The sequence below is a fragment of the Cibotium barometz genome, chromosome 1 (genome assembly GCF_041138505.1).
Source record: "Cibotium barometz isolate CiBa-2024 chromosome 1, ASM4113850v1, whole genome shotgun sequence".
In the NCBI taxonomy this organism is placed as follows: domain Eukaryota; kingdom Viridiplantae; phylum Streptophyta; class Polypodiopsida; order Cyatheales; family Cibotiaceae; genus Cibotium; species Cibotium barometz.
The window spans coordinates 49703642-49721565 of NC_141046.1; the positions used below are offsets into that span (position 1 = coordinate 49703642).

Genomic DNA, 17924 nt, shown 5'->3' on the forward strand with positions numbered 1-17924 from the left:
CATGATTTTATCACTAAAGAATGCCTTGCTGGTAGTTGCTCATTGGAAAGAGGAGGCACAGTTTTCCATTTACACTATCAAATGGTCATTAGAATTCATGCAAAGTCAATAATTGCAGTTAATAAGCCCATCAAAAAGTATCTTGGTTGGGATAAGAATAATCCCATTGGTAGCATTGTAATGTGTAGAGCATTAAGGCAGAAGAACATGTACACATTTCATGGTATGATAGGCTATTGTATGAAAGATATTGATAAGCCTCATTATAAAAATGTGTCACATAATATTAGTGCAAGAACAACCTTAGGCAATTTTTTTTACTAACTTTATTAGAACCGCCTCATGCTGGGTGTAAACACTGCTGGGTTGGTTTTTTTTTTCTAGGTGAAAGCTCGCATGAGAGAGGACGATGCGATGAGAGGAAAAGGGAGCGGCACAACTATAGTGATACATTGAGATGATGCGTTGAGAGGGAGAGCGATGATCCACTGAGAGAGAAAGAGTTTTTTTAATAATATTGATTTAATTAGTAACCTAAGTTATTAATTATTTAATTCAAGCAATAACTTATATTAATTAATACAAGCAATGCCTGAATATGTCCTAAGTTATTAATTATTTAATTCAGGCAATAACTTATATTAATTAATCAATACAGGCAATGCCTGAATATGTCCATATGTCTAGTGAAATTAGAGAAGGACCAAGGTGGGCACACCAATTCAACAAGGCCTATCAAGGTGGGAACCACCCCTTTTCACGAGGCCAACCAATCCACGTGAATGAGCTCAATTATGCTCTCTCTCTTTCTCTTCTACGTTAAAGATAAAAGGGAACAAATGGACCCCCTCTTAAAGCCTTATCTCCACTCTAAAAGGTATGTGGCATTTAGTCTTTTCTACAAGGAGTGAAGTCTTTTCGAGATCCTCAATCACTCTTCTCTCTCTAAGATAAAAGCTTAGAAAATACAAGCCTTTACTTATTCTTTTTAAAAATATAAGATTATGCTTGTTTTTTTTTTTAAGAAAGAGGGAGAGTTTGTTGACAATTTTATGGGAGATTTTTTTTTGCTAAATTTCAAAGGTGCTATTTTTTCATTAAAAATAGCAAAAAAAAATTGCAAAAAATTCCAAAATTTCTAGAAAATTTTGAAAAAAAAATGGAAAATTAAAAATTGCATTTTTGTTCAAATATTAAGCATCATCTTCTCACCGGCACAAAATTTGTGGTGTTTCGGCACCGAATTTTTCTTTCCCCTCGGACGAGCGCGTAGTGCACACCGGCAGCAAAATAAGAATTTGTTGCGTTTGCTCTGCAAATTTCAGACTTTGCCAAGCATCAATTCCGACCACGTTGGCTTATTTCTCGCCATTTGTGGAATTTGGTCCAATTTTTTTGGGTGTAATCATGGCTCAAGTAGCAGCTAATCGCAGCAATGATTCGGTTTTCAATGTCTTATCAAGCGAGGATAAATTGGATGGCACCAATTATTCCCTATGGTTATTCCTTGTAAAGCAATTGCTTATAGCATGCAATGTTTGGGATTATGTCACAGGTGATTAAGAGCGGGGAGTTTAAGCCGCGACACAAGCCGTAGCTCCTGCAAGAGTGTAGCCAACTCAACAACAAAAAACTTGGGATCATCAGATGCTTTGGCATTCAGTTTGATCTGTCTAACCGTGAAGAGATCCATTGTATCTCACATCAAATCATGTACGAGCAGCAATAATAATTAGATAAATTACATATGCATGAAGGTGGAAATTTAATTGAGCATGTAACCAAAGTGCAACATTTTCACTCTCAATTGCTTAATATAGATGAAGTCATCTCAGATGAGGAAATGAACAGAAAGATTCTAGCCTCATTACCACCTTCATACTCCACATTTAGGACTTCTCTCTCTCTCTCTCTCTCTCTCTCTCTCTCTCTCTCTCACACACACACACACACACACACAATAAGAACGAATCCTAATCAGGTTCAATTCCAAGAGCTGGTTTCATTGTTCTTGTGAAGAAAAACAGCAAGAATGCCTTGCTCATAAATGAGCAATGATGATGCACTAGCTATCACTAACAAGGGCAAAGCTTCAAAACATATTAATAAGAATGCAAACAAAAAGAGGCATGTTAATGTTAAACAGAATACTGAGCCTAAAAGGAAAGGCAAATGCCACTACCTGTCACAAGCAGGGGCATTTCATAAGTGAATGCAAGAAGAGGCTTGCAAAAGAGAAGAAGGATGGCAAAAAGAAGGAAGATGGCAACCATGTTTCCTCTTCTTCTACACCCTCCTCTTCTACTAAATCTGGTGATGTCCATGCGTCTCTTGTGAACACAATGCTTGGTCGTTTCTTGTATGCTCATATGATGGTAAACATGCATGCTATGGTGCTACAACACATGCCCCATGGTACTTTTTTTTCGTAAAAACAGGAAAATATATTAAAAGAAGGTGAGATTAGAGCGCCCCATGAGGCAAGTCCATGGGGAGACCCTGAAGACAGCTAAATAAGTGATTTAGCTAAACATCCAGAAGCACTTAAAACTGAAAATATAGAGACCGATGGCCCAAAACCTGAGGACTATTGAAAAGGTGATTAGCATGTACAAGATACAATGGACCTGAAAAGGTTTTATGAAACTCTCCAAAAGCAACCGAGGACTGAACACGATGAACATAGGTAAAAAGACTGTATAGGATGCCATGGACCTGACTGAAAGGGTTTAATGGACCCCTCCAAAAACATCCGAGGACTGAACTCGATGAACAGCATAGTGAAGTCTTCTGTGGCATTCCAACTCCAAGCCTTGACACATGATTTCCCTCGTTTTGGAGAGAGAAGAACTGAGCACTTTCCTCCACTTCCTCCATGGAAGAGCCTGCCAACGACCCACTTCCGACAGATCAACACTTGGTTGAGTTTGATTGGCCAACTTGAGGATACTGTCGAGAAAAAGAAAGAAATTGTGATTAGTTTTAATTTCATAGAGGGCTTCATTCCTTTGTTTCCAGACATGCCACAGCAAAAGAATTCTGGCAAACTGCCACGTTAAGGGGTCAAGATGATGACATTCCCCTAAAAGCACTTCTTTCCAGCTGAGCGGGGAACTTCTAATCTTCACAAAGGCCTCATTCAGCACACTCAAGAGCTGTTTAGTGTCTGGGCAGGAGTAAAAGAGGTGCGGGACAGTCTCCAGCTTTGCTTTACACCGAGGGCAAATACCATTCCCGTGACCAAACTTCAGAGCCTTCTCTTGCGTCCAGCTTGCTTTGTGAATTACCAACCAAGCAAGAATTGCATGTTTCCTTTCTTGAGCAAAGGCCCAGATTAATTTGAAGCGAAAAGCCTATTGATGTTTATTCCAGGTCAAGGACCACCTTTTGTTGAGTTTGAGAACCAAGTTGCCTGCATTATATGAGTTAGGTAGCTTGACGAGGTTCATTGAAGAACCCCATCGAAGAGCCTTAGAAAATTCATTGTAATCACATTTAATCCCATGAGGAATGGCAACCTTCAATGCATAACATCTTTGCACAATCAGCTCAACACCACCCCTTTGCAAGGTGAACTTATTACTAATTTGAACTCTGTTTAATATACCAGATGAGTCACATAGATCTGCCCATACTTTAACCCCAGCTTTGAAACAAGAGAGGCCAATCTGTACTTGATCATTGGCAATCGGCTTTACCAGATAACCAAACCAAACTGAATCAGCTGCATAAGCAAACCGACCCCTCTTGGTATACATCTGGAAGGAGAAGAGCTTCTTATAACCCATCCATGACTCCCACATTCTGCAACAGAGCTTGCTGCCAGTTGGAGAAAGGTGGGCCTTTGAGAAAAGAGCCTCATTGAGGGAGAACCCCTTCCAAGCCCTTTTGTCTTTTAGCCAAAATTTTTCCACATCCCTTTTGAGCAGATCTGCCCATACATCATTGGATAAGATGGCCCTTTGAATCCATTTTGCTGCTAGCTTTTCAGCCAGCATTCCGATGTTGATAATACCCAAACCTCCCTGTTCTTTATTCAAACAGCATACATGAAAGGCCACCTTGCTGACCTTCTTTTTGTCTAAGGAGTCTCCCCATAGGTAGTTACCCATGATTGAGTTCAGGGAGTGTAATTGGGTTTTGGAGGGTCTCCAGCACGCAAGAAAATACACCACTGAGGGGATAATGAAGTGGTTAAGAACAAAAGCTCGAGAAGCAACATATTTATATGACTCCATTTCATAACCTGGTTTTTGAGCTTAAGCAACACAAAATCCCATCTCTGCTTGACTGATATGTTAAACCCCATGGGTATGCCTAGTAGCCTGAACACGACCCCTTCCGGAATAGCCTTACAACCTGCGGGCGGCCAGAATTGCGGGAGGGGGCACCCCTTCAAAGACTCTGAAACTGGTCTTGGCATGATTTATTTGAGAGCCACTGGCTAAACAAAAAGTATCCAGGCAGGCCATGAAGTGGGCTTCCGTCTGAACTTCATTTCAGAGAAGTGCATTGGTGTCATCAGTAAAGAGTTGCAAACATAAGGGCTCCGCTCTGTTAGGAACAGAGATGCCCTTGATATTATTGTTGGCTAATTCTTCATTCACCAACCACCCCAGGGCATCAGCAATGATAGCAAAGAGCAGGGGAGATAAAGGACACCCTTGCCTTATGGACTTCCTCAGCGGAAAGGTATCCGTGAGGGATCCGTTGACGGCCACCCTTGAGGAAGCATTACCCAAGAGGGTTCGCACATATTTTATGAATTTCCTGTTAAGGCCAATATCCTGCAGAGATTGGAAGAGGAAGGACCAATCAATCCTGTCTCATAGGCTTTATCAAAGTCAATTTTTAGAAAGATGTAGTTTTGACCAGAGCTTTCAGCATGTTCCATACCCTCCCATAGACTAATGATAGCATCAAGGATATATCTTCCCCTAATAAAACCTTTTTGTTCCTTCAGAATCCACTCATCCATATAGGGGTTGATTCTCCTTGTCAAGATATGAGCAAAGACTTTATAGAGAGAAGAGAGACAAGTAATGGGCCTCCAGTTACCCAAGTCATCCTTATCATCTTTTTTATGAATTAGCTTTATAACCCCCACATTTGACTTCTCAGCAAGGCCACCCTTCCTCATGGCTTCTTTCCAAATGTTTAAGATATGAGGGGTGAGATCATCTTTGAAGGCATGGAAGAATTCGTTTGGGATCCCATCTTCCCCCGGAGACTTCCCCTTTTTGAGGTGAGTGATAGCATCTTTCACCTCCTTCTCAGAGAAGGGGGCATCAAGTTTCATAGCCAGTTGACGGGCTGACCATTTTTTTCCTTATGAGAGCGATCTTTGCTCTAGCTGCTATAACTTCCTGAGAGGGAGGGGAAACCGTGGAGAACAAGTTAAGAAAATGATTCTTGTTGACTTGGAGGTTTTCTTCTTCATTAGCAGCAGCCTGACCATTGGGTTTCTTGACCATAGGAATAAGATCCCTAGCTTTTTTCCTTTTGAGAAGAGAGAACATCTTAGAGTGAGGGGTGTCAATTTTTCCAGCCCACGTCTCCCTGTACCACAACATAGTGGCCTTGGCTGCCAGCAACTCCTCAAGTCTAAGTTGGTTCCTTAGGTCAATTAGAGAGTGGTCCTTTAGCCCATTGTTAGAGTGGAAGATGCCTTGAATCTGATTTCTAATCTGGACTCTTCGATTCAAGCGGATAGCCGCTGCTTTAAGCTTATAGTCCCTACAGATAATATGCACCTTATTGACCAGACAGGTCCAACCCTTGGAGGGGGACGAAAACTGACTGAAGGCATCTGCGATGAAACCTTTTATCTCCTGCTGGACACACGGAAGACGGAAAAGGGATGGGTCAAGGTGGGGCCAGCCAGCCCTTCCTTTAGCCTGCCTAAAGAGAAATTACAGATCAAGGGGAGATGGTCGGAGATGATGAGGGAAGTATCTGTAAGACACTTGACTTTTATAAACATGTCCACCAGGCAACCAGAGGCGTAAAGTCTGTCTAGTCTAGCGGCCCTATGGAAGTGACCTTTTTGATGATTAGACCAGGAGAACCCTGTCTTCGCTGAGAGGTCTGACAGGTCTTTACCGACCTTGAGCAATTCCCATTTAGCCTTTTCCTGACCACTAATAGTTCTTCCCAGCAGCCTACTTCTGTCACCCTAACCTTCCACCATGTTAAAGTCACCAACTAACAAAATAGGACCCACAATCTGATTAATAGAATGCCAAGTTGATGCCCTCATGCTGGCCAAACAAGAAGCCTAGATAGAAATTAATGTGAAGTTAAAAGGATTCCCCAACCTAACCGCTGACCAACTATGGCTTTCATCAGACCGTGCATCCTGTATTGTGTGTTCCCACTTCCTGTGGATGCCAACTGCGGACCCTCCTTTACCTGAAGGGTGATTGGTAAAATACCAAATATCTGATTAATAGAATGCCAAGTTGATGCCCTCATGCTGGCCAAACAAGAAGCGTAGATAGAAATCAATGTGAAGTTAAAAGGATTTCCCAACCTAACCGCTGACCAACTATGACTATCATCAGACCATGCATCCTGTATTGTGTGTTCCCACTTCCTGTGGATGCCAACTGCGGACCCTCCTTTACCTGAAGGGTGATTGGTAAAATACCAAATAGCATTCTTAGAGATTCTTTGAAGATTCAGATGAAGTTGTGACCCTCCAATTTTAAGTTCTTGCAGATTAAGAAAGTCGAAGTCAAAAGGCATGTCTCTAACCCATCTATTGATGACCACTGCCCTTTCAGGGTTAGTGAGCCCCTTACAATTAAAGGAGAGCAGGTTTATAGGGTTCATTTTTTACTAGCTTTGGAGGGCTTCCCCGAGGACATGGAGGTTCTCAATGCCTCCTGAACTTTTTCCTTCTTCCTCTTCATTTTAGCACCCAAAGGATGGGGAGAGAAACCTCCCTCCTCAGGCTGTTTAGTTGGGGAGAGGGACATTCTTTTCATCATTGCAATATCCTCAGCTTCCAACTGAGTCTTGAACACTTCATCCGTGTGTTGAGTTTTCTCTATGAAGTCCTCATCTGAGTCCATAGGGGAGTCTAGTTCTTGACTGAATAAGACTCTATCCTTGTGGGGAACCCCTCCCGGAGAGAGTTGTTCTTCCCCGACCAAGGCTGACTTTGGGGCCTCCTTGACTGGGAATTGATTGACTAGACCATCTTGGACATCTGCCAAGAGGGGGGCAAACCTATTGGCAGGAATATGCCAATTTGATTTGTTATTTTTGAGCTTCGACACATGTTTTTTTTGGGGAACCACAAAAGCCTCATCCTTGCCACCAGGAGCCTTATCAGTACCTGTTGGTTGGAGAAGATCAGGGCAGCCCCTGATCATGTGGCCTTGTTTATTACAATTGAAACAGGCATTGGGCAGATTTTTTTAGGTTAGCACTTGTTCATATATGACCTGCCCCTCCCTGTTTTTCAAAGGGACTTTTTCCTTTAGAGGCTTAGCAGTGTCAACCTCTATGAGCATTTGCTGGGCCCATTGAGGATTGACCACTTGAAAGGGCTTTTGTCATAACACTTTGCCAACTGAGCCACCAATCCTTTTGGCCCAGATAGAGTACTTAGCAGGCATGTCTGTTAGCTCAACCAATACATGGATTTTTGTGGGTTTGGGGACCTTGGGGTCGAAGCTATCAAACCATCTGAAGAAGGACAGAGGAGTGTTCCTAATAATCCATTGGCCACTATTAATAACAGAGGTAGCACTTACCGGATCCTCGAAATGAAACATGTAGTATGCATTAGGTAAATGTTGGACTAAAGCCACTCTAATACCCATCTGTTCCCAGTTGATCTTAATCCAGTACTTCAGGGCGTCCACGGGGGGTCTAGCCCCATGACAGAGGCCTATCAGCGAGTGTGTGGACAGGTGATCCTGCTATGCAGCCAGTTCATCATCCTCACAGATGACGGCTCCTTCATCATCAACATCAAAATCCCCGACCCTTTCTTCAAAGGCCGGGTTCTGAGAGAGATTAACCATAGGGTTTTCATCACACCGGGGGGGGACAGAAGAGTGAACATGACCTGAGATAGCGCGACCACCTTTCGGATGCCGAACAGCCTCTGCGAAGGAAATAGGTTGCCCAAGGGGAACCGGGCCGGGTTGAACCTAAGGAGAACTTTCTTGCTGCTTCCCCTGGCCATCTTCAGCTTCACGCAAACCCCCAAAGCCTTTCTGATGACGAAGCAGAGGAGCGAAAAAATGGCCCGCCTTTGGTGAGGACTGTAGTACACCATGAGGCCTCGTTGGAGCTTGATGCAGAACCAAGGATGAGGGGCCAGCACCATCTCTGATGACATGTGGAGCAGGGCTTGAGCCAAATAGGACGATGTCTTGGAGAGACATCTTTGGGCAGAGCTCCCCCGGAGGGGCTTACTAGGCGGTGAGACTCAGTAGGCGGAGCAAGAAGGGGGAGACGAGGCGGAGACGGGGGGTCGGTGCATGCAGAAAGACGAACCTGCATGAACGAAACCTGGGCATGCAGAGTCCCAGAGGTGGCGAGCTCCGAGCACAGTCGGACATGCTCCCCCCCATGGTACTTTGATAATGGTGCATCACACCATATCACATCTCACAAAGATTTGTTTGTTTCTCTTACTAATGCTCCCAGTGGAAAGCAAGTTACATGTGGCCAACAATGCTTTATATGCCGTGAAAGGGATCGGCGAGAGGTGATGCTCTCATGCGTTGATGGCTCTCCTCTCAGGATTGGTGATGTGGTATACGTTCTAGGTATCAAAAAGAATCTTTTGTTAGTTTCGATGTTTGCACTCCAAGGTTTCGATGTATCTTTCCAAGATAATCGATGCATAGTGTAGCGCAAAGAGTATGGAAATACTCTTATGCTTATAGGTTCTATGCATGGGGGCTTATATTCTTCCTCTAGCAGCACAAAGGATCCAGGTACTTTATTGTGGCATGCTAGATATGGTTATTGCAATTTCCAAAGTCTTGTAGAAGCACAATATGGTGGATGAATTGCCAACAATGCAATATAATGTTGTTGTAGTACAAACCAAAACTACAACCGGAGCATTATCCATTTTACTTTGATAAGCACCAAATTACCACACTGGTAATCATGGCCAACTATCCCACTAATCCATCTTCTAACTAACTTGAAGGAACCATTTTATGATTTACTACTTAACCTTGTTTTGTTTACTTTATTTCCTTAAGACAACTTTTACCACCTTCACTGCATGCGACATCGACTCACGCTACACCATCAGACGGAATCTGCATCATGAAGGGAGTATGTTTGCCACCATGTTTTTTTTAGGGCACAGCCACAGTTATGGAAGAGCACGGCTACGGCTATGCTACAGTTATGCAAGAGTGCGGCTACGGCTATGAAAGAGCACGTCTTTGCCTGTGGGGTAGGTGTAGATGGAGTTATGGAAGAGCGCAACTATGCACGAGTGCAGCTACATTCAAAGGGAGTAGCCATAACGCGAGTGCGCCCATTGCATGAGCACCACGACTGGTCCTAGCGAGCCCAGGTGTCGCTCATGCGTTCCTCCCTCTGCATGCAAAGCCGCCCCTCTTCCCTGCTTCGCCTCCCCTCTCAGCCTAGCCTGCTAAGCCTTTCATCGCTCAACTCTCTCCCCCCGAGAGGGGGGAGCCTTGTGCTGTGATGTCTCTCCAAGATATAGTACTCTATGGTGCAAACACGGCCCCTCATGTCATCCGTGATGGTGCTGGTCCGTCGTCCCTGGTTCTGCATCAAGCGCCAACGAGGCCCCACGGTGGTTCGCATGCCACATCAAAGGCTGCTGCTCCTCTTCTTCGTCAACAGAACGGCTCTAGAGGCCTGCGTGAAACGGAAGGCGGCCAGGGAAAACATCTTGATGGTCCCCCTCAGGCTCATCCCGGACCTGCCTCCCTTGGACATCCAATCTGTTTCGCTGAAGCTGTCCGTCATCCGAAAGGCGCCTGCTCTTTCTCAGGTCATGTTCACTCTTCTCTCCCCCCCAGGTCTGTTGAAAACCCTCTGCTTAATCTCTCTCAGAACCCGGCCTTTGAAGAAAGGCTGGTGATTTTGATGTTGATGATGATGGAGCCGTCATCTGTGATGACGACGAACTGGCGGCATGGCAGGACCACCTGTCATCTCACTCGTTGATAGGGCTCTGTCATGGGGCTAGGCCCCCAGTGGATTCTCTAAAGTTCTGGATTAAGACCAACTGGGAAAAGAAGGGGATTAGAGTGGCATCTGTTCAACATTTACCAAATGCTTACTACATGTTTCATTTTGAAGACCCCGTAAGTGCTACCTCTGTAATTAACAGTGGCCAGTGGATAATTAGGAACACCCCCCTTTCTTTCTTCAGATGGTATGATACCTTCGACCCCAAAGGCCCCAAACCCACCAAAATCCCTGTTTGGGTAGAGTTTACAGACATGCCTGCTAAGTATTCCATCTGGGCCAAAAGGATTGGTGGCTCTGTTGGTAAGGTTCTAGGTCAAAAGCCCTTTCAGGTTGTCAATCCTCAATGGGCTCACCAGATGCTCATCGAAGTGGACACTGCAAAACCCCTAAAAGATAAAGTTCCCTTGAAAAACAGAGAGGGCCAGATTATATATGAACAAGTTCTAACCTATAAGAACCTTCCCAACGCCTGTTTTAACTGTAATAAGCAAGGCCATATGATCAGGGACTGCCCTGATCTCCACCAGCCAGCTGTGAGTGATAAAACCCCTGGAAAAGAGGAGGCCTTTGTGATGCCCCAGAAAAAACATGTGTCAAAGTTCAAAAACCCTAAATCTAATTGGCATATCCCTGCCAACAGATTTGCCCCGCTCCTAGCAGAAGTTCAAGATGGTCTAGGCAATCAGTTTCATGTCAAGGAGGCCCTAAATTCAGCCCTGGTAGGCGATGAACAACCCTCCCCGGGAAGGGCTCCTCACAAAGACCGAGTACTTTTCAGTCAAGATCTTGACTCCCCTATGGACTCAGATGAGGACTTCATAGATAAATCTCAACGAATGGATGAGGTATTCAAAGCTCAGCTAGAAGATGAGGATGCTGCAATGATGAAAAGAATGTCCCTCTCACCAATGAAACAGCATGAGGAGGGAGATTTCTCTCCCCTTCTTTTGGGTTCCAAAATGAAGAGGAAGAAGGAAAAAAGTCAGGAAGCCCTAAGAACCTCCATGTCCACGGGCAAGCCGTCCAAAACCAGTAAAAAATGAACTCTATAAACCTGCTCTCCTATAATTGTAAGGGGCTCACGAACCCTGAAAGGGCAGTGGCCATCAATAGGTGGGTTAGTGACTTGGCTATTGATTTTGACCTTTTCAGTCTACAAGAACTCAAAATTGGGGGTCCTCAACTTCACTTGAACCTTCAAAGAATCTCTCGGAAAGCTCTATGGTTTTTTACCAATCATCACTCACGGAAAGGAGGGTCAGCAATTGCCATTCACATGAAGTGGGAGCACTCAATCTTAGATGCATGGTCTGATAATAACCACAGTTGGACAGCTGTTAGGTTGGGTAACCCTTTCAACTTCACTTTGATTTCGGTCTACGCTCCTTGTTTGGCCAGCATGAGAGCTGCAACCTGGCAATCTATCATGCAGGTAGTGGGGCCCATCTTGCTTGTTGGTGACTTTAACATGGTTGAGGTTCAGGGAGACAGAAGTAGGTTTCTGGGTAGAACCATTAGCGGACAGGAAAAGGATAAATGGGACTTGCTGAAGGTGCGTAAGGATCTTTCAGACCTTTCAGTGAAAACAGGTTTCTCCTGGTCTAATAATCAAAAAGGTCTCTTCCATAGAGCAGCTAGATTAGATAGACTTTACGCCTCGGGTTGCCTTGTTGATATGTTCTTAAAAGTCAAGTGTAGTGCAGAGCCCTCCCTAACCATCTCAGATCACCTCCCTTTGATTGGTAATCTCTCATTAGGACAGGCCAAAGGAAGGGCTGGATGGCCCCATCTCGACCCTTCCCTCTTCCGTCTTCCGTGTATCCAACAGAAGATTAAATATTTCATCACTGAGGCCTTCAGTCAATTCTCTTCCCCCTCCAAGGGATGGGCTTGTCTAGTCAATAAGGTTCATACTACCTGCAAGGAGTATAAGCTTAAAGCTTCTGCGATCCGTCGGAATCGCACAGTCCAGATCAGGAACAAGATCCAAGACATCTATCAAACCAAAAATGGGGTAATGGACCACTCTCTGATCGAGCTTAAGAATCAACTCAGACTTGAGGAGTTGTTGGCAGCTAACGCCACAATGCTGTGGTACAGAGAGGTGTGGGCTGGGAAAATAGACACGCCTCACCCTAAGATGTTCTCTCTCCTCAAAAGGAAAAAAGTTAGGGATCTTATTCCTATGGTCAAGAAACCCAATGGGCAGGCAGCAACCGATGATGCAGAAAACCTGCAAGTTATCAAGAATCACTTTTTTGACTTGTTCTCCACGACCCTCCCTCCCTCTCAGGAAGTTACTGCAGCTAGGGCCAAGATTGCTCTCATGAGGAAAGAGGTGGTCAACCCCTCTGTAGCTTCCAAGCTAGACTCCCCCTTCTCTGAAAAGGAGGTCCAAGAGGCTATCTCTCATCTCAAAAAGGGGAAGTCTCCGGGTGAAGATGGGATCCCAAATGAATTCTTTCTTGCATTTAAAGACGAGCTTACCCCTCACATCCTAAACATCTGGAAAGAAGCCATGAAAAAGGGGGGGCTTGCTGAGAAGACTAATATGGGGGTTATAAAGCTTATTCACAAAAAAGATGATAAAGAAGATCTGGGGAACTGGAGACCCATAACATGTCTCTCTTCTCTTTACAAAGTTTTTGCTCATATCCTGACTATTAGAATCAACCCCTATATGGATGAGTGGATCCTTAAGGAGCAAAAAGGTTTCATTAGGGGAAGGTATATTCTAGATGCTATCATTAGCCTATGGGAGGGTATGGAACATGCTGAAAACTCTAGTCAGAATTACATCTTTCTCAAAATAGATTTTGATAAAGCCTATGACAAAATTGATTGGTCCTTCCTCTTCCAATCCCTTCAAGATATTGGCCTTAACAGGAGATTCATAAAGTACGTTCAAACCTTATCTAGGTAATGCTTCATCAAGGGTGGCAGTTAATGGGTCTCTCACTGATGCCTTTCCTCTTAGGAAATCTATAAGGCAAGGTTGTCCTCTCTCCCCCCTGCTCTTTGCTATTGTTGCTGATGCCCTGGGGTGGCTTGTGAACGAGGAATTAGCCAACAATAACATCAAGGGTATTTCGGTTCCAAACAGGGCAGAACCCTTATGTCTTCAATTCTTTGCTGATGACACTAATGTTCTTCTTCGTAATGAAGTGCAGACGGCAGCCCACTTCATGGCCTGTCTTGATACCTTCTGTTTAGCCAGTGGATCTCAAATAAACCACTCCAAGACCAGTTTCAGAGCCTTCGAAGGTGTGCCTCCTCCAGCTATCCTGTCCGCAAGTTGTAAGGCTATCCCTGAAGGGGTGGTGTTCAGGCTGCTTGGCATTCCCATGGGTTTTAACATTTCAGCCAAACAGAGATGGGACTATGTGCTGAATAAACTTAAAATTCAGGTCAAGAAATGGAGTCACATAAACACGGGGGTTGCTTCTCGAGCCTTTGTCCTTAACCACTTTATCATCCCCTCAGTTGTTTATTTTCTTGCCTGTTGGAGGCCCTCCAAGACTAACTCCAATCCCAGAACTCTATCATGGGTAACTACCTATGGGGGGGTTCACTTGACAGTAAGAGGATCAGCAAGGTAGCCTTTCAGGTATGTTGTTTGGATAAAGAACGCATAATCAACATTGGTTTGCTCGCTGAGAAGCTAGCAGCTAAATGGGTTCAAAGAGCTATCTTTTCAAATGATGTATGGGCAGACCTGCTCAAAAGGGATGTTGGAAAATTCTGGCTTAAAGAAAAAAGGGCGTGGAAGGGGTTCTCTCTCAATGAAGCTCTGTTCTCAAAGGCATACCTCTCTCCAATAGGCAGCAAGCTCTGCTGCAGAATGTGGGAGTCATGGATGAATTATAAGAAGCCCTTTTCCTTTCAGACATATACCAAGAGAGGTCGGTATTCTTATGCTGCTGATTCAGTCTCGTTTGGTCATCTGGTGAAACCGATTATGAATGATCAAGTTCAGATCGGCCTCTCTTGTTTCAAAGCTGGTGTAAAGGTATGGGGAGACCTATGTGACTCATCTGGCATGTTAAACAATGAGCAAATCAGTAATAAGTTCATCTTGCCACGGGGGGGAGTTGAGCTTGTAATGCAAAGATGTAATGCTCTGAAGGTTTCCATTCCTCCGGGTTTTATATGTGACTACAAGGCATTTTCTAAAGCCCTTCTGTGGGGGTATTCTAGTAATCTTGTCAAGCTTCCTAACTTGTTTCATGCAGGAAACTTGGTTCTCAAACTCAACAAAAGGTGGTCCTTGTCCTGGAACAAACATCAATGGGCCTTTCGCTTCAAATCAATCTAGGCCTTTGCTCAAGAAAGAAAACACGCCATTCTCGCTTGGCTGGTCATTCACAAAGCAACCTGGACCCTCGAGAAGGCTATGAAGATTGGTCATGGGAATGGTCTCTGTCCCCGTTGCAAAACCAAGCTAGAAATTGTCCCTCATCTTTTTTACTCTTGCCCAGACACTAGGCAGTTCTTGAGTGTTCTGAACAAGGCCTTCATGAAGATTAGAAACTCCCCTCTCAGTTGGAAAGAAGTCCTCTTAGGAGAATGTCACAACCTGGACCCCTTAACGTGGCAGTCCGTCAGAATGGTACTTCTATGGCATGTCTGGAAACAAAGGAATGAAGCCCTTTATGAAATTAAAACTAATCACAATTTTTATCTTTTTCTTGACAGTGTCCGCAAGCTTATCCATCATCTCCAACCAACTGGTGTTCCTATGGAGGTGGATCGTTGGCAGGACCTGCCATGGAGGAAATGGAAAAAGTTTCTCAGCTCCTCGCTCTTCAAAAAGAAGGAAACTATGTTACAAGGATTGGATTTCGAATGTCAAAGAAGGCTTCAACACTCTGCTTATCACATTCAGGCATCGGAAGGCTATCGAGGGGTTCTTTAAACCCTCCCGGTCAGGACTTGGGCTGCGGTTCATGTTGTTCTTCCATGACCTTTCAGGAGGAAGTGGAAAAAGATTGCGCAGCTCTTCTCTCCCCTAAAAGAAGGAATTTAAGCTGCATGGTTTGGATTGTGTTCGCCTCAGTCGATTTCAATATGCTGGTCATCAAGTTTTGGGTTCATAAAACATTTGATTATGTCTACTGGTTCAGTCGTTGCTCCATCTTCAGTTGTAGTCTGCTTTTGAAGGATTACTGTTCAATTTTCTCATCTGTATCTCTCAGTTTAAGCTAATCCCATTATCTAGCGGTTTTAGCAGTTCTCAAGGTCCCCCCATGGACCTTCCTCATGGGGACTTGTAACCTCACCTTTTTTTTTAATATATTCCACTGTTTTAACTTCTTTTTTTTTTTAAACAAAGGGAGTAGCCATGGTTAATGGGAGTAGCTACGCTCATGCATGGGAGTAACTGCGCTCAATGGGACTGGCCACGGCCATGCATGGGAGTGGCTGTTAATGGAAGTGTCTCACCTACCACTCTTGACTTTTTTTCAAGTTTTGGATTTTTTATTTAAAGCTCACTAAAAGAAGTGAGGTGCAATTAATTGGGCCTCTAATTATCTACTGACACATGGCATAATTCTATTCGTTAAAAATTTGAGAGGATTTAATTATGATTAAAATATAATTATCCTTAATGAAAAAACTAGTTTTTGCACAAAAATTAATCACACATTACCTCAATCTTGACAATTTGGTAACTTTGTTGTTTTTAATCAAAATTGACCATATGACCAGCCAAAATTAGGGTACAGGGGACGTTTGGAACATAATGGCAATGTTAATTTTCCCTAAAACCTACTAGATTAAGAGAAATTACAAAATTACTTAGTTACCTTTTAATCCTGGTTTAATTCTCCCTTTTTCCACGTGTTGTACTGGAAGAGTTTACAGACATATAGCCAGTCAAGATTAGGGTAAAGACTGCTTTGAACACACTAGTAATGTCCGTTTTGGCAAATTTTATCATTTCATTTTCCTAATTACTGATTTTTAAAGAGGGATTTTGAAAGAATTAACAAAAAAATTACCACAAAACTAGAAGTTTAACAAAAAAAAAAAAAAGAGAGCAATGTAAGAAAGATTGAAGGCATTATGTAGAATTAACAATGAAATTCAAGTGCAAAACACAAGCATAAACATAAACAAACATGAAATGCATAAAAAGCAACAAAAAGAATGGATTTGGAGGTTTTTTCCTAATCTAATATTCACCTCTTTACTAACCTCATTAGTGATCAACCCACTAACAAAAGCAACCAAGGCATAGTGGAGCTTGGCGGTGATCGGGATTTTTTCTTCCCTTTTTTTGGACGGGAAGGAGTAGCTATATGGGGACATATAGGGGAGCCTATTCACCTTTATTAGTAATATATAATAGGTATTATCATTGGCAAAATAACCTTGGCAATCTCATCCTATGCCTTGGAATAAAGTTTGGTAGCTTAGTTTTTTTTTGACCTAAACTTTAGTGGAATAAAAGATGCCTTTTTTGGGAGGAAACAGTGTGCATGGGATCTCTTGATTTATCCCATATGCCCACTATTCAAGTGCCTTTTTGTTTGAAAGACTCTGAAAATGTAGCAATTGTTTTCAAAAAGCATATAGATTCTTATCATTTAAAGGTGTGGTTAATATAGGAATTTGAGAAGATTCCACATTTTTAACCATAAATTGATTGAATATTATAAGCTTCTTGTTTCAAATAAAAGAAGATTCGTTGTCTATTTTTAAGTGAAGTATGGACAAGTAATGATACATTTTTAATTGTGAATTCATAAAGGTTTAGTAATTTACAATATTTGTTGAAAAATAGTACGTGAATTAAGCTATAAGTTGGCTCCAAATATATTGCTGGAAAATTTTCTACTAAGATGGTATGTGAATTGAGCTATAAGTGGCTCCAAATATATTTTGGAGACATGATTTTGTTGTATCGCATTTCTTAATTTTATGCTTGTAAGGGAGAATTTTGCACGTTGTTGATGAATTAGACTTATGAGATTGCCCTCCCAATTGATTATTAATTATTATCAAAGATTGATTTTATTGGCCATTTTTGTTAAGACGAGGTATCACTAGATAGAAAATATGAGGTTATGAGAGAGTCCCTTGCCCTCCTAGGGGATCATAATTAAGCTCTAAAGTAAAACTACCTACGAGGTATATCACTAAATAGAAAATATGAGGTTAGGAGAGAGTCCCTTGCCCTCCTAGGGGATCATAATTAAGCTCTAAAGTAAAACTACCGAAGTATAAATACAAGCTTTTTGACATATAAGGCTCAAAGAAGTAGAGAAAACTGAAGAGGCTCAAAACTTAACTTTGAGCCTAGTTTCATTGGTGGATCAAACTTAATTTTGAGCCTAGTTTCATTTTTGTGTAGCACCATCCCTTGGTTTTGAGGGAACAAAGGTTTCTCTTACAACAGAGCAAGCATGTGAACCTTACCTCTTCCTCGAAAAGACCACGATAAGAGTTACTTTCTCCTATGTTAGATGACAATTAAACTAGTATATAAGAAAGAATGCTAGAGTAAGATGTTCATGGTTTATATGCTCACTCGTTAGAGAGGATGATTTCCTTGTCCTTCGAGATGCAATACTTGCTGGTAGATCTTCCTCTTTGGATGGATTTCTCACTCTGAATGATTGCTACTCCATGTAAATAGTCTTCTCAGAATCACATATCATAATTGTATGCTGCACTCAATGAAAAATCGAACATGTAAAAAAGCTCCGCAT

The 17924-nt window shown here is 42.8% G+C and overlaps 1 long non-coding RNA gene across 6 annotated transcripts in view; it reads right to left on the reverse strand.

Annotated features, from left to right (window-relative positions):
• Positions 1–1120: 1120 nt before the first annotated feature.
• LOC147642133 (uncharacterized) overlaps positions 1121–17924 on the reverse strand; it is a 34147-nt gene continuing 17343 nt past the window's right edge. Inside the window, exons 3-4 of one of the 6 annotated variants that reach the window (XR_015266718.1) lie at positions 17744–17882; positions 1121–1600 (exon numbers count right to left, since the gene is read on the reverse strand). This is a non-coding gene — a long non-coding RNA (uncharacterized LOC147642133). The other 5 variants (XR_015266714.1, XR_015266716.1, XR_015266717.1 and 2 more) reach the window with 5 other exon arrangements.